The sequence below is a fragment of the Cyanistes caeruleus genome, chromosome 5 (genome assembly GCF_971803275.1).
Source record: "Cyanistes caeruleus chromosome 5, bCyaCae1.hap1.1, whole genome shotgun sequence".
Taxonomy (NCBI): Eukaryota; Metazoa; Chordata; class Aves; order Passeriformes; family Paridae; genus Cyanistes; species Cyanistes caeruleus.
In genome coordinates, this window is record NC_141705.1 from 22,603,273 (window position 1) to 22,619,916 (window position 16,644).

Sequence of the window (16,644 nt, forward strand, 5' to 3'; positions counted from 1 at the left end):
AACCAACAAAAAAAACCTCTGCCCATTTTCATAGCGCTAACAGACTAGCACAATGGTTCAGCCAACAAAATTTGTCAGACAGTCCAGATTAAACAAAATAGTTGACCCCCAAGTATTCAATTCTCCTGTTTCTTAAAGAATAGCACCTCATCTTCAGTGCATTTGTCTCCTTTGACAATGATATTACAAATCCCAGCACAAAATTAAGATACAACCCTACACAAGCTGTGAAAACTCATGCCTGCATTTGCTCCCTTCTCTGACCTCTATGTTGTTTATCCTGGGCACAAGTTGTATTTCAGCCATTTGAATTTGCACTCCAGGCTTTTCACCATCCCCACCCTGACCTGGAGGAAGTACTGTCTATAGGACATTCTGCAAGTCACCAGTAGTGTTGCAACATGCTACCTCACTTTTATGTTGCTGGACAGGTAGATAAAGAACCTAGCCCATGCTCCAATCTGGATAAAGAGAAGCTTTAGAAAGGACAAGGAAGCACTGGCACATATTGCCTGCAGCACTGGTGGAGTCTTTAAGAACTGGTCTGATTGGCATCTGTCAGGATACAAGGCTCAGTTCATCCTGCCTTCCAACACTGTTTTTCTGAATCTAGGATGAAATTCTGCTGGTGACGAACTGTCAAGAATATCTGCCTATTCCCTGCAACCTAGGAAACTGAAGAGACACACTTTGGCAACAGGCATTGAGGAAGGGGATTGCAAGTCATGTTAATCACCTTAGAAGAACATGTGACCCTTATCTACTACTGTCCAGATAGCACAGTCATTGGTATTAACTGACATTGGAATCTTCAAACCCCAAAATGAACAACAGCTTCTAGACCTGTATGATTTGCATTATTTTTAGCTTCTTACACAGGCCTCATGATTGATCTGCCTGGAGTGCCCTGCTACAAGCCCCGAGGGAGGGGAGAGGAAGGGCTTCATGCAGACACACATTTCCACGCGTGATAAGCTCGCATCTGTCTTGAACCGTAAAATGGCAGCTCGTTGTGAAATCCTGTCGGAGCATACCTTTTAAACACCAAACAAGCACAGCATCAGCAGCACATAAAGAAATATTTGAAAGGCCCTGGAGGGAAGCCAAGACAACGTGGCTAATGTTTCACCTAACCTCACCCCCTCGTTGGCTGGCTGTGCCCCGGCAGCCCTGCCTGCGTGACGCGAGCCTCCGAGCCCCGGCAGGCAGCTGCTCCTTGACTGCCTGCACTGTCTGCCTTGCTGGCAGCAGGACAAGGGAAACAAAGAAGCTAAAACATCAAGCGGCAGAGCCGCGGAGCGGCGTGGCCGGGAGGACAGCGCGCCCTCCCTCAGGGCAGGGCTGGAGCGCGGCCTCCCCGGAGCCAGCGGCGCGCAGGCCGGGCCGCACCGCGCCCTCAGGGAGGGGCCCAGCGCCGGGCACACACAGAGCGCCGCTCTGTCACGTCGGGCTGGCCGCAGAGGGGCAGCGGGGCGGGAAAAACTTGTCAGGCTCTGCCTTTCCTTTGGAAAAATCCGCTTTCGCTCCCCAGCCTCCAGTAGCCTGTCCTTTATGTGCACCTAGTAATTTGCCTCCTCTTGCGCACCCCTACATACCTTCCCTTTAGCACAGAACAGTTTACTTTTGAATAAAAGTAATTTTGAATTAAAAGTAATTATCCAGAGGCCTGTCCCAGCGGTCCAGCTTTGGAATTCTTGTTTTCTCTGAGTTATTCTTGTGTCCCTACTTTGTAAAATTAGAACCCACCCCAGACGCAAGAACCTGCAGAACGCTTGCTCTAAGTCTGTTGCTAGCTCAAGTTGAAAATGGAGCTGACAAGAATGATATGCCAAGAGAAACATTCTGAATGCAGGAATTTGGACTTATTGGATGTGAACAGTATTAATTATTGCTTGATCATGTTTTCCTCAGGTCATGTGAGATTTTTAGAATTGTCCTTTTACATGCCTTAAAGTGTAAACTGTGGTTAACAGGATAGTAAAGGCACAAAGTTTTTCAAAGGATTTAGAGAAAACCCTCTTTGTGTAGGATCAACCCAAGTGACAAAAGTATTTCAGATCCAAAATAAAAAGAAGCAAGACATATTTTTTTTACTAGGTGTTGACCAAAAGCTTGAGTTTAAGCCAAAAATCACCAGCAATATGGTTTCATGACATAAGCAGGAACATAGCGGCAAAGCAGCTGCCCAATGGCAGCAAAACAGAAATACAGATCAGAGACCGGTAGGAGACTAAAACCAGATGTGATTCTCCTTGCAAAGGATGTATGAGCTTACAGGAAGAAAAGGATCTAAAAATTAATATACAGTTTGGCTAAAACCAGATACAGAATTAAAATTGACTTAATTTTTGATGGTTTGGATTTGTTTGTTTATTTGCTTACTAGATTTCTTTTTGATCCAGCTGTTTTTCATTTTTGTTAGTTTCATTTTGAGGCAAAAGTGATGAAACCCTACAAGAAGGGAAGTTCTTGTGGTTTTTCAGGGGCATCCAGAAGCAGAGTAATGGAAAACCAACAATAGACAGGAAAGACTGGAAAGTGTGAGACTTTTCCCAAACTTTGCCTAGTTCTGCAAACTGTTGGTATATCATGACATACAGACTTTTCTTTGGGTTGTAGAGGCTTGTGTAGGCACAGGGAGATGTGATAAACTCCTAGAGGGTGCCAAAGCTGAATTGCCTTTGGAGGCGCAGTGATCCATCCCGTTCTAACCTCCCTCCTTGTGCTCCTTCCAAGGTCTTCAGTCTTTGTGCTCCATCAGCTGTAGGACACTCCTTGAGTTCAACTAAAAGGGCTGGAGACAATTGTCTGTGCTCTCTTCCCTGCTTGAGCACCCATATCATGTTACGAACTGCCTGGCATTAACATAGGTCAAAGGTTGCATTAGCATTGTGTAAGTTTGGGCCAAACTCCCAAACAGTGTAGAACTACCATTTTTTGAAATTCCTCTTCTCAATAAAAAATCATGAGTGCCAGAGAAAATGCATTTTTCTAGATGCTATATTACTTAAGGTATTTCTCTTCTGTGTTGTCATAGGTACTTCCTGTAGCAAAAATACGCACGTGTAAGTCTGTCTAGCAGTCTATCTAGTGAAAACATGTTATATTTGTTTTACAGGCTAATCAACACAGACTTTTGAACGCAGTCTAAATTCTTCTCAGTGTGTAGAGACTGCCCTGTACCCTGAGAATAAAATTCCACCTTTTTTCCCATGCAAATTGTGGAAGTATTTTGAGTAATGGATGAAAATTCCTTTACCCCCACCCACCAGAGTGCAGCTGAACCCTCAATTTCATTGAGCATGCATATTCCTTCTGCCCGTGATGCCCATAACCTGCCACCACTTAGGTATGGCTCTGCTTTGTGATTTGTAATGCATAAGCAGAGATGCAGGAAAAGCTCCTACCTTTGCTTCACAGAAAGAGGACTGATTTGCCTGGTGTTGGAAATTTCAGACAGAATTCAATCTATAAAGCAATGACTAAAAGTTTAACCATATTTCTTAATATAATTGATATTCATCAAGGCGCAACTGACCAGAACTTGAGCTGGATAAAGTCACCTTACCTTTAAATCTTTGTGGAGATGTTCGCCATTTCCTCTGTCTCTGGGCTTAAACCTGTAAGTGTCAAATGGATTAGTTTCTGGAGTTGTACAGAGTCTTGAATGCACTCTAGCCTTGCTTGTTTCCCCACCCAGCAGCTGAGGATATGGGGGTACGTGTGCAACACAGGGAGGATGTGCATGGGATGTGTGCTGGCTGGGGTGCACACAGGGGCCCGAGGGCTCAGCACATTCCTAGGGACCTCTCTTGTCCCACCACCTAGACAACACTACTAAATACAGTGGGGACATGTTTCTGGGTCACACTGAAACTCCCTGGGACTCTCTTTCCAGCTGTCATATGCAAGAAAGCCTCTTTCTTACATCTCTCTTACAAAAATAAATAGCACAGGATAAATCCTACTTTCCTTTATACTCAAATCTGAGATGACACTGGTGGTTTCAGAATGGGAGCTTACATTTTTGCATCTTTCCAGATGAACACTATTTTCTCTACTTAAGTAGGGACCAGAGAATCCCAGATGTGTCTGGAGCTATGTGATTAATTGGTAGATGACGTGTAATACCATGAGAGGAAAATTTGTGGAGGGGCTGAAAAGTAAAAAAATCAATTGGGAAGGGGAATAGAAGAGTGGGGAGGCATAAAATATGATATTTTATTTCATTCCACTAATAGTTTGAAAAATAAATGTAGCTAAATTCAACCTTCAATGGCTTCCTTTAAAAAGGCAAAATATATAAATTTGAAAGGAGTTTTTTTAACAATTTAAAAAATATTTCTTAAGGCTGTTCACTGAATTCAGTAAAACATTCTCGATATTTTCAGTCAAGTTAGGACAGCATTTGGGTCTCACTACATAAATCTGAAAAGAAACCACATTAATCTGAAAAAAGAAATTCATCTTGGTGTGGGATTAAAAAACAGAAGTATTTTATTTCTGTGGATATCATCAGGTTTTATGCTCCTTTATTGTTCTTACATCAAAGGACTGAAAGATTTAATTTTACTACCTTTTGATAGACCTTTCATGTCCTACTTTACTTTTCACTTTACAAACTGAACCTGCAATCACCTATGAGTTATTTCAGAATATTTGTCAAAGTTGTGACAATAAAATTACTGGGCATTTTTTAATCAATGCAATTGAATATATTTTGCCTTTTAATCAGTCAGCTGTTTCCTAGACTTCTTGCTCAACTTAAGTATTCAGCAACCATTTTAAAGAGAAACAATAGTTTCTTAAAGTTTCAATACCCTGTTCCATCTGCTATGGATGGAAAATCTCAAGAACAAGATTTCTGAGACCACCCAAAAAGTCATGGAGAAAAAGAAAAGGATTACTAGACTTGTGGACCTTCTTGTTGTTTTTGTATTGTGAGCTTTATTTGTACAGCTCTGAATCCAGCCATCTGAGGAGTTTACTGTGCTCTCATGAAGAAAATATTTGTACTACAGAGCAGTATGTTTCCAGCTTCCTAAGCAAAGTTTAGGCTATATTTCTTCCTCTGTAGATTTAATGGTCTGTCAGAAGTGTAAGGATACAACTTAAAAAAGCATAAATTATGTCTTTAGTTGACCCTGAGATGAGCTCAGTTGGTTAGAGCAGGGTGCTAATAACACCAAGGTTATGGGCTCAATCCCAGTATGAGCCGACCACTTAAGAGGTGGCCTTGATGATCCTTGTGGGTCCATTTCAACTCAGAATATTTTATGAACTTAGTCCATTTTTTAGCTTTTGGTACACATTTGTTTCACCTCTCTTTTGTTTCCAGTCAATGTACTAAAAGTTTTTTCTGCACATGCTACAAATGAACAGCTGGTTAAAAGATGTATTTAATTGCCTTCAGTAGAATTGTCATCTTTCCTATCATCTGGTACCAAGTGACACTGGACATTTTACTCTACTGAAGAATTTCCTGTCTTTATCAAGCTAGGCATGCTTTTCAGCAGAAGAGAATTAAAAAAGGGAGGACCCCATGCAAAGAAACCACAATTTATCAGTGTAAAGCCTACAATAATTAAAACAGTTTTCCCCACGTCATTTTAGCTATCAGACGAGCTTCCACACCATTTTGTCCTACTAAGATACGTTCCTAATTAATCATTGCAAGCACATGCACATGCCTCTGCACTTGATCAAATGAACAGCTCTTGACAGCTAAATCCTCATGCACCCTTTGCTCCCCAAACTTACAAGCCTTTCACAGGATGTTTAGACAGGAGGAAGGAGTGCAGGACATCAGAATGACAGTGCTTATGACAGTCTGGAGGCTACATTATTCTGTTTTTCAAAAGGGAGTATTTCTCATTATTGTATCCACTGCTTTGCACTACAGCTGTGACAGAAAAGGAGAAAGCCCAGGCGAAGAGAAGGAAAAAAGACAGAGGTGACCACAATTACAGGTAGTCAAAAAAACCCAGGTGATATTCTGCATTCCATTCTTCTCCAGGGAAAAGAGGCAGCATGAAGTGTGACTGTGCCCTTTTGGAGACTGTGATCTTTCTGTAACTTTACTGGTGTTAGAGGAAATCTAGATGAGTAGAAACGCTTCCAGCCTCAGTCCTAGTCAGCTCTGTCACGTTGTTTGGCCAGTGAAGATTTCATTTAGAAGACAAAGATAGACATATACTCCAATCTTATATATATATATATATATATATATATATATATATATATATATATATGTATATATTTCTACACCTAGCAGTGTGCAGGGACAATGGCTCCCTTTTTGTGCCGTACATATCACCTGCAGAAATGAGCTACATGGGAGGGGGAGCACAAGCTGGGCAAGAGACAAGAGCATTGCCAGAGTTGCAGTTCTGGTTCCTGTCATCTGGGAGGCCGCCACCTGGTCTCAGCTAAGAGTGCATCCCTGCCCTTCCACCAACATTGGTACCCTTAGAGCAACTAAGTCAAAAGAGGCATCTCCCCAAACTTAAGGAGCTTAAGCAAGACCAAGCACCAGCTTGAATATTAAAATTCCAAAGCTCATCAGGAGCCCATAAGTTCACACAACTTTTAATATAAACATCCCTCTGTAGAATTTAATCTAGCAAAGACATAATTTTCTCTCATTTGTGACTTCTAAAAAATCATATGAGTTTGAAAAAGCTATTTTAAGTTCTGGCAAATTAAGAACACAATCGACCACAGAAAGTTGGGAGACTTTATTATGACAAAATGCTTTTTGGCTAATGAAAATATTTCAGCTAAATTCTGACTTCCTCAGACATGTTTTAGATAACATTAAAGGAAATTCTTAAGTAAAATAATGGTGAACCAAAGGTACTGAAAAGAAATCAAAGTGACAATTTAGTTTTTAACAAAGTACTTTATTAAACATTTCTATATTGCACAAACATTCTGCAGAATTTCCATGGGTTTGTGAACTGATTCATGGTTGCTACAGCAGCTCTCTCCATTTAAACGGAGCCTTTTTCTTCATTTTCATTCATTCAGTCACTGAGAGTTGAAACTACACAGAATGAACCAGGAAAGCCTGAGAGCATGATTATTGAAAGATTGACAAAATAGTTTTGGATGTCCTTGTGTTTTCTTTTTTGCTTCTACTTTGCTCCACAGGAAAAGGCTTTTGTGAGAGCAACTCCCAGCTGTTCTGGTTCAGGGGAGTTTGGTGATTATTTTTGGTTTCAGTTTGCTGAGCATTAGGACTCCTGTCTTATTATTCTATTCTGAAATTAACTAAACAAGTCAAAGTGATTCTCGTAACACTGAATTTGGGACAGAAATTACGTGACTTGTAATAATGTCAACCTTTTCTTAAATTGAAGCTGTCTTTCACAACCATAATGGAAACAAGCAGTATCTTGAAAGGATGGATCAGTTAATCCCTATGGGGATGAATCTGATTTCACAGACAACAATGGCAATCAGAGGCAGAAAAACATTGAAGACATTAAAATTATGTAGGTAAAATTTAGCAAGACTAATTTTTATATTTTCAGATAAACAAATATGCCTGAACACTAAGAATTGTCTTCAGTTAGGTGTATTATACTTGCAGTAGTCATCTTACTTTAAATGTAGCAAGACTGATTACAGAAGAAGGTCAGGAGCTGGAATTTTATTTTTGTCTTATGCAAATTTCCTTTTGAGCAGTTGCTGTTTGGTATCTACTTGCTTTGTTAAAAGTGAACAGAGAAAAATAATTGAATCCATAATAATGATTCAGAAGTTGAATAAAAATAAAATCCAAATTTACTAAAGCTAAACAGGAGAGGAAAAAAGGCATATTAATGTGTGCATACAATATCAAGATGGAAAGAACATTGCCCTCATAAAGAATCTCTGAACAGGCATACTTTACTCTTCATCTGGAGGAAAAACACCATGAACAAAGAAATTACAACTAAAAGTGTACCATTTTAAATATACCAGGTGCATGGTTTTGCACAGTGTACAAAAATATTCTATCTGCTGGGCCTGATGCCATTATTTATTGTCTTCTAGCAATCAGTCCTATCACTAAATCAGGATAACTGTGGGCTTTGTACACCTTCATCAAATAAATTGAACAGAAATTATCACACTAGAAGGTTAAAATCATTTGAGTCAAGGGGCATGTTAGCAAAAAGTAGAAAAAATCATCCCCACAGCACCATTCCAATTTTTTATCTTTTCCAGCAATGTTTCCCCAGATCAATATTATTAGCACATATAAATGAAGTGATTTTTTAAACAGTTTTATATCATATGACTCTTTTCAGAAACTGTTTAATATGACCTTGGCTTGGCTTGATTTGTTTTTTTCAAAAACTGTGGGATTTTGGGGGGGATTTCCTCTTTGTTTGTTTTGGTTGGGGTGTTTTGTTGGATTTTTGTTTTTTGCTTTGGTTTTGGTTGGTTGGTTGGTTTTTTGAAAGTGAGCATTTTGTGGTGAAAAGAATAACCTTGATTGATCTTCAGTGATCTTGATTTTCTGCTGTCCCACTCTGCTTGATTCCCTACTGTATTCTGTGTAACTGGAGTCTTACGCCACTGAGCTGTTTGCATTTAGAAGTGGAAGGTAGGTTTTGAGCATAAAGCCATAAAAAATGAGCCCAGGAAAGTGTGGTTATTATATGCATACATTGAGAAGATTATTTGAAAATCTTTTAGAAAATCTGATATACCAAGAACAATTACTGGTTTCTCCGTTTCCTCACATTAGTACATCTGAAAAGCAGATACTATGAATGTAGAAAAATTACTTAAATCAGTGACCAGGAGTACGTGTGGCTCTCATGGACCTGAGTGTAGACTGGTCAAAATGCCACTTGGTAAGAGTCAAGGAGGAAAAATTTTGCCAGTGTTCTAGTACATTATCATGGCATAGTGACTCTGGGAGGTGTCAGAGTTGTTGCTTGTAATATTTTCACAAATAATCTGTCACTGCTTTTGTCCTTGCTGTTGCTTACATATAAGTATGTGTCAGTTGGATAGTAAAAGCATGCCTTCAAATTTCATACTAAAAACACATTCCTCATTTTTAATTATTCTCTTATTGGGCTTGGAGAATTTTTGTGAATATGATTCTTGTCTGAAAATTTCATTCTCAATAGATAGCACAGCAACTTACCAAGGATCAAACATCCTATCCTGTACATAAACAAACACCCTTCTGATAAAGAAGCAGCACTGTGAAGCCCACTTCTTATGTCTCTCTTTCTCTCTACTCACATCAAAAATAAATGGGAGTGCTGGGTCAGAAATAAAGGTTTTACAGAAGTACTACTTCAACAAGCTCCAGCCATGACAATATACATATAGGGAAAAGAGAAAGCTAAGTGTTTCCTCAGTCATTGTTTGGCTCTTAAAAGGGTGGAAAAAGAGATAAAAAACATTTTACCAGCATCAGTGAGGGAGAGGCACAAAGCACACAATCCCAGGTATTCAGTGCTTGCAGGGAGGAATAGAAGAGACGCCTTCCTGCCAGCCTGGGAGAGCAGGGACATGTTTCTGCCATTTTAACTGAAAGGAGAGTATTTATACTTGGTATAAAAATTTGGGAGGCAGAGTTGGGACAGTTTATCTGGACACCAAGGTGACAATTACAGGATGAAGAAAAATAGCATAACTGGAAGTAAATGAATGCCTGTAATGCAGGGTGGTTGTAAAGGAAGAGCCAGGAGGTAGGAGCACATTAGCAAAGGAAATCAGGGAAGTGTTGGAGATGGTGAGAGAGAAGAGCAGTACTGGAAAGTGTATCTTGGAAGCTGGAATTTGGATTTTATGACTTTTTAGAAAAACAGAGTGAATAGGTGAAATAATGGAAATGTGAGTATGGAAAGAGTCTGTCAATCACTTTCCATTTAAAGCCTGGTTAAATAGGCATTTACTTATACCACATAGCAATAGATGGCTGCAGCCGACATTCAGATAACCCCGAAAGCATTTTCTATCTATAGAAGTGTACAATGAAGTCTATTTAATATGGCCTTCATTTCAAATTGAGCAGATGAATTTAATAGACTGCAGCCTTTTGTCGAAGGACAAAGACAGGGACCTCTGTAAAGCTGAATATGAAATACTCAGGAGTCTACTTCTGGCTGGTACTTAAGGCTCTGTTTTACAGTCATGGACTTTGGAGGAAACGCTGTACATAAAAAAAAAAAAGAGCAGAAGGTGCTTTTCCTATATAGTCTATTACTTCCTGCAATTCATGAGAACTCTTTCCTTGTGCATAAAGGTCACCTTTCATTTATGTACATATCTGTTTGGTTTGCTGAAAAGGGTATCCTGAAAACATATTAAAATATGAAAGGAAATGTAAAATTATGGGTAAAAGGGTGTGTCTCATGGCAGGACAGCTATAAATAATTACTATTAAAGAGAGTTGGCCATTGAAAGTGCTCCATACAGAAATATCCTCATGGTACTACATATCACAGATTCCTGTTATGACACAAAGACTTTAAAACCACAGGCCAACACTGCTCACTGCTGTTTGAATGGCAAAAAAAAAAAAAAAAAAGTGAGGATATGAAGAGAGATTTGTAACAGAGAGACAACCAAATGGAGAACCAGCCTAGAAAAAAAGGTAGCAAAGAGACTAATTTAACTGTATACAGAGAGACTAATTTACTGTATGTATCCAGGAGCAAGTGTTACAGTATGTTTGTTCAGGTCCCCATCTCTTTTCTGTGTATAACTGCTTCCATCTTTGAGATGGGATCTTGGGCAGACCCAAGATCCCAAATGACCCCAGCAGGACCCAGCAGATGATTGGGTGGGATGATAGGTGTCCCTGTAACCTAAATGTATGAGATGCAAGCAAACAGGGAGCAAGGGCATGAGATGGGATGAAAATATTCTCACCTCATGCTCAGCACTGGGAATTTGATGGGTTTGCCTGGAATGCACAGCAGCAAGAAGGCTGCCCTGGCCAGCAGTGGGTACCCCATCTCTAGCAGCAGTAGCCCACTGCAGAACCATTGTCTGCCCTTGGGGGGCCATGGGCAGCACTATTTTTCTTTTGGCTGGAAATGAATGATGGTGTTTTCACTTTGATGATGCCTCTTTAGCAAATTTCTGCCCACCATACTTGCTCTGTGAGGGAAATGTGTGATTGAAAGCAGTGCTTAGTGGAATTCATAAGCCCTTCCACAGACAAGAGCAAAGAATTATATTTGCAACCACTCCTTGCAAATATTAAAAAAAAAAAAAAAATGAACAAAATATGGCTTAAAACTAAACCTTCATTAGCTCATTTCCATCAGTGTTGCTAAATGCTCCAATGACTTGTGAACAAAATTGTGTATCAAGTTGATCAGCATTGGGGTGCTGCCGCTGGAGCTACAGAGCCCTGGTCCTGGCTGTCTTCTCATGCACAGTGCACCCATAGGTGTGAGAATTCTCTCTTTGACTTGAGGTGTACACAAGAAGAAAGTGTCATTCAAGTTCTGTCCAGCTTGCAGTCACTGACCAGAAGCCCTTGAACACTCAGAAATATTTTACATAGTAATGAGCATCTTGATGATCATCAGGAGCTGGAGTAGGGCTGGGGTGATGCCAGTGAGGGACCTGGCAGAGCAGGAAGAACTGTGAAGGGGAGCAGATACTGCAGTTGGTCAGAGCCATGCAGAGCAGGACTCCTGGGGATGGAGGGAGGGAGGGACAAAGCACTAGTGGGTGATGGGTGAGCAGCTCTCCAGCACATGTCACTCAGGAGACTGTGGCAGTGTGGATGTGTGAAGGTGAGACTGCCCAAGTAAAGCAAGTTAGGAAAGTAGTCTGAAGCAGCGAGATCTTTAAAATCAAAGTTAATATCAAGGCTATTTATTTTTGAAAGTCCTGTGAGCATGAGATTTCTTCAGCTGTGGTGGTAGGGAGTGGACGTGGGAAAGCTTTCGGCTATTCCTACATGCAGAGGTGCTAAGACCAGGCAGCTGAAAGGGATCTGCACAGCAGAAGGATATCGGGGTGTGTCAGCAACGGGAGCAGAAGGACAATGCAGAGCTGCAACTCCCTTCCGCCCCTGCCCCCTCTGCCAGACATCCGGATTCCAGGCGCAAAAGGGCAAAGCCATTTTTTTCCCCTTGAATAGCTTTTTGGGACTGTGGGAGGCTACCCTGGGGATTGCCAAAGCCTTGCTGTCGCCCAAACAAGCTTTGAGCTCTAGGTTCAATTAATTATGCACTTGGTGATAACTGCAGCAGAACTGGAACCAGACATAGTAGTAAAATATCTTGAGCCTGTTTCCATTTTCCACCCACCTCTTATTTCCCTAGAACAGTTGATTTGTTGCTTGCAGGTAAAGAGCCATGGCTCTACTGTCAGGGGGATGTATTTCTAGTGTAATGATGCATGACAGACATGTAATGATGCATGATGTGTGTCCTAGCTGCATTTTTTTTCCTTCTCTTGCTTTTTCTTAATGCATTTTCGAGTAAAGGCCTGTTTCCAAAAAAACAAACAAACAAACAAAAAAAACCCAAAAACACACACACAAAAAAAAAGCACAAACCAACCAACCAAAAAAAAAACCCAAAAAACAAATCAAACAACAAAAAACAACTTTTGATTCCCCCCCTGCCTCCCCCCAGTGTAAGTTAAACAAACAAAAAATCCCTGTCACTCAGAGTTTCCTGTTCAGGATATTCCCCAAAGAAGCAAACATGCACCATTTTTCTATGGGATATGTATATGCTTGGATTTCCACCTTCCTGGAGACTGGACAACTGCATGGTATGCAATATCTGGCTGGAAACCATATTATACTATTATACTATTAACTATTATTAATATATTTATTATTAATTATTACTACTCAAAGTCTTGCAAAGAACATAAGGTCCTGACCTAGTAGCAGGGGAATAAAACCACAAAGTAGTACCATGCAGGTCTTTTTTCCTTACTTGATGAAGCATTTGGATAATAAGAACTATGTATGCCTTTCTATTTGCTGCATTTGAAATAACCATTCAGCACTGCTTTTATTTTTCAGTTCATTTGAATAAGTTTTGAGTTGACGGTGTGATATGAATTCTTTTATTGCTGTTATCACATATGTCATTGTCTTCAGGGTGTAGAATTCCATAAGGAAAACATCTTTTGAAAGTTTTGGCTGGTTAGTTGACAGGTACTTGATAGACAGGTACTTCGACTGCCATAGTCCAGGGTTTCTCCTGGGCTTTCTGTAAAGTCTACACACCCAGTCCATGATCAGTCCACCTTCTTCTTGGCTGCACAGCCCTGGCTGGAGGAAGCTGCAGCATCCTCAGGAGGTGAGTGTATGACTGCAGACAAAGGGGGCACCTTGCAGAGATGCCAAGGAGCCCATTTAGTCCTCTGCTGTGAGAAAAGAGTTTTCAAACAGTTTTACAATATGGTAATAAAAAAAATTTAAAAAAAAAAAGTCACATTTTTGACTAACCATGACTTCACAATTACTAGCAACAGAGAACTCTAAAATAACTGGAGGAGGTATAGAAGGAAAGCTAGAGAATAATAAATTACAAAACCTTGTAAAACAACTCCCATGAGCTGGGACTAGATGGCAAGTCCCAAGTTCCACTGAAGTTATTGAGTGTCAGATATAGGGGGAGTTAAGAAGCCTGTCTGCCCTTCTGGAAGGAAACATTTGCTTAAGAAAAATATATTATTTTTCATTCCCATTTGTACTGGGCTGTGGCCTGAATCCAACTCGGGGACCAGTTCTCAGAAGGGAATTAGAAGGCAGAGCCAATAACTATGTGCCAGATTCATTCTGCCAGCTCTGTAAGCATGCTACAAGCTATAGCTGGGTGAAAACTGCCAGCACCCCAGGACGACCTTGCAGCATCCAAGCTCCAAGTGGAGATACCAGGAACATGGGAACCAAATACAATAAAACAGGATGTTATTAAACAAGACTTAGAATTAGATTGAGCTCAATCAGACAGTGAGGACCATAGCTACAGTGAGAGGACAGTGGTCATGACAGCTGTGTGCACTCTGAAAGGACTTCTGTTTGACCGCACCATTTTCACAGGGTGCTTGAAGACCAATAAGACCAACAAATCCAGTAAAGAGAAAAACAAGTCTTCCTAGCTCAGAATCAGGACAATCCCTGCAATTGTCCATCTATGGTTTCTTTGTTTGTGGACCCTCATGAGACAAAATTCTAAGGTCCCTAATTCTGATTTTAGGCTCTTAATTCAGCACTATTTGCTAAAAATTACAGATCTAAACATTATGATAGTTTTGACTTGTGGTACAGAAAAAAGAAACACACCAGGTTTATTTTGTTTTTTCCAATGGAGAATTAACTTCAGATAATAATCTTATTATTAGGGTGGGGTGGGGTTTTCTGTCCCTAAAACCTAGTTGCCTCTGATGGAAGATTCTGTTCCTCCCGAATTCTCTCTAACTCTCTCTAACTCATAACAAATTCTCTCTAACTCATAACAAATTAGCCCATATTCTGTAACCATGAATAGAACAGCAAGGCACTGCAATTTCCAACCTCTTGGTCCCATTTACCCACAGACATGAGGGAAGCCTGGACAAAAAGAGAACTCAAGTTTGGCTGCTCCCCTAAAGTGCTTCAACTTGCATTTCCTATCTTCACACATGGCCGATTCCCAAGCGGTCAAAGGGGTCACACAAAGGAAACTGAGTACTAAAATAAGTTTCCCATCTAGCCCTGCACCTTGTGAAAACACATTCCACTGACAGACTAGTCGCAGCAGAGGGAACAATGTCTTGTTAAATGTTTTAAAAGCATATCAACTTCCAAGATTTACAGTGGGAAAACTTTGCCTAAACCTTTAATATTATTCCATGTATTGGCATAGTTCATTGCTGATTTTTGTCCACAAAATTTTTCAGGAAATCTCATGGGCTTGAACATCTGTAAGTTATTTTTAAATACAAGATGTGCCTGGGCTGATCCTAGCTAAGAGGTTCCTCAGCAGTGGCCTAGACATACAGAGCCAAGAGCAGCTGGGAGAGAGCAGCAAGTGGGCAGGTAACTTCAAAGTATAGTTCACAACAGGGAATTTCAAAGAAGGATGAGGGCATCTCCTCAGGGAGATGGACTTTAATTTGTTTTCATGTGCAACTGCTGGTGAGCAAAGAAATAAATAATGCAGCCAGTGGGAGATGCTCATCTGAGCTACCCTAGTCAGCTGTGGCCACATGTGCTCAGTGTCCTGGGAACTGCCACGTTGCAGCAAACTGTTTCTCTCTTCAGTCCAGGATCCCATTCAAAAAGGACTTCTTGTTCTGTTCGCTCTGCAAGTCTTCTTGTTACCTTTCCTTGCAGGCTTTCTGCTGCCTCAGCCAGGACCTCTTTTCTTGTGGCCATCTCTGAGTGCAAGATAAGAGAAAAAGACACATATTTTTTCTTCATCTTAACAACAAATACAAGAAAAAAACTGTCTCTTGCCACAGGGCTATTCAGTGTTGTAATTGTCTGTCGTGGTTTGAAAAGACAGGTGTCTGCTAAGGAAGGCAGAAACCTCCCTTGAAATGGAAAAAAATGTAACACCCCTCTCCTCCAAATTATTATAATCTTGAAATCAAGGGGCTCTCAGGCAAAGTTATGGGAATAGGAATAGCAGTTATTTATTTACTAAGAAAATTAAAATAAAAATTCAGTAGTACAAAAAAAAACCCCAACATTGAGAGTCAGAATACAACCTGACACCCTGTTGGTCAGTGTGTTGGTGGCAGTCTGATTAAAATGTGGTTGCAGTCCTCCTGGAGTGACAGATGTGGTTCTGTTGAAGCAATGATCCTGTAGAAAGGTGTAGTTTTCACCTAGAGGTGCAGTGGTGTAGATGGGTCCAGTCTTCCTCTGGGAATCCAGTGGAGAAAGGTTGCCTGTGGTGTGCCAAGTCTCAGATTCTATCCAGGTAGGAATGCTTGTCTCCTCCCCCTGGGTGGAGCATCTCCCAGTGGGATGATGTAATTTTATCAGTCTCAGTGGCCCATTAACAGAAGATATCCCCCTGGAGGGAGGATGGGTTGTAGAAGAGATAAAGAACACTGCCACACCTGATTTTAACAGATTGTAATAGAATACATACTTTTGGTTACATCTTGCATTGCAACCCAGGACACTGACAATCTTAAATTTAGTCTTATTTTCTATTGTAATTTGATAATCTGCCTAGTTCTCATATTTAGAAGCCAACTAACAACCATTGGACAAAAAAAGCTATAAGCTTTATAGCTCTGGCATAAATGGCTAACATTTGGGGAGCAAAAGACCTGCTGTAGTTACTAAAATTAATTTCCTTTTTCTTCTTTTCTCTCTTGGTTTCTCCCTCCACATTCTATTTTTTCTTTTAGATCTTCATCTTAATTCCCTTTCTCATATTTTTAATTTTGGTTCTGGAATAATTTTTCTGAAGCTAAAAAATATAGGGACCTGCAAGTATTTTCCTTTATAAAGGTCACACAATTGTTTGCACTGGACTACAGTTGTAAAATGAGACAAGTTGTGTTGATCTGACACCAGCAGCAGAATGTAAGAGATAAGAACATGCACAACTGGAGCCTGGGCACTTTCCCAGGTGCACTGTGCACACCCATCCTTGGCCACCAGCTGCCATCTGTTCCATCTAAGATACCTGCAGCATTTAATGT

General features: G+C 40.5%; 1 long non-coding RNA gene across 1 annotated transcript; it reads right to left on the reverse strand.

The window, feature by feature from the left end:
• Positions 1-13,043: 13,043 nt before the first annotated feature.
• On the reverse strand, positions 13,044-15,885 carry LOC147652973 (uncharacterized). The gene is made up of 2 exons (XR_015286917.1): positions 15,694-15,885; positions 13,044-15,360 (listed from the first exon to the last, which is right to left on the reverse strand). It is a non-coding gene; the product is annotated as an uncharacterized LOC147652973 (long non-coding RNA).
• Positions 15,886-16,644: the final 759 nt, after the last annotated feature.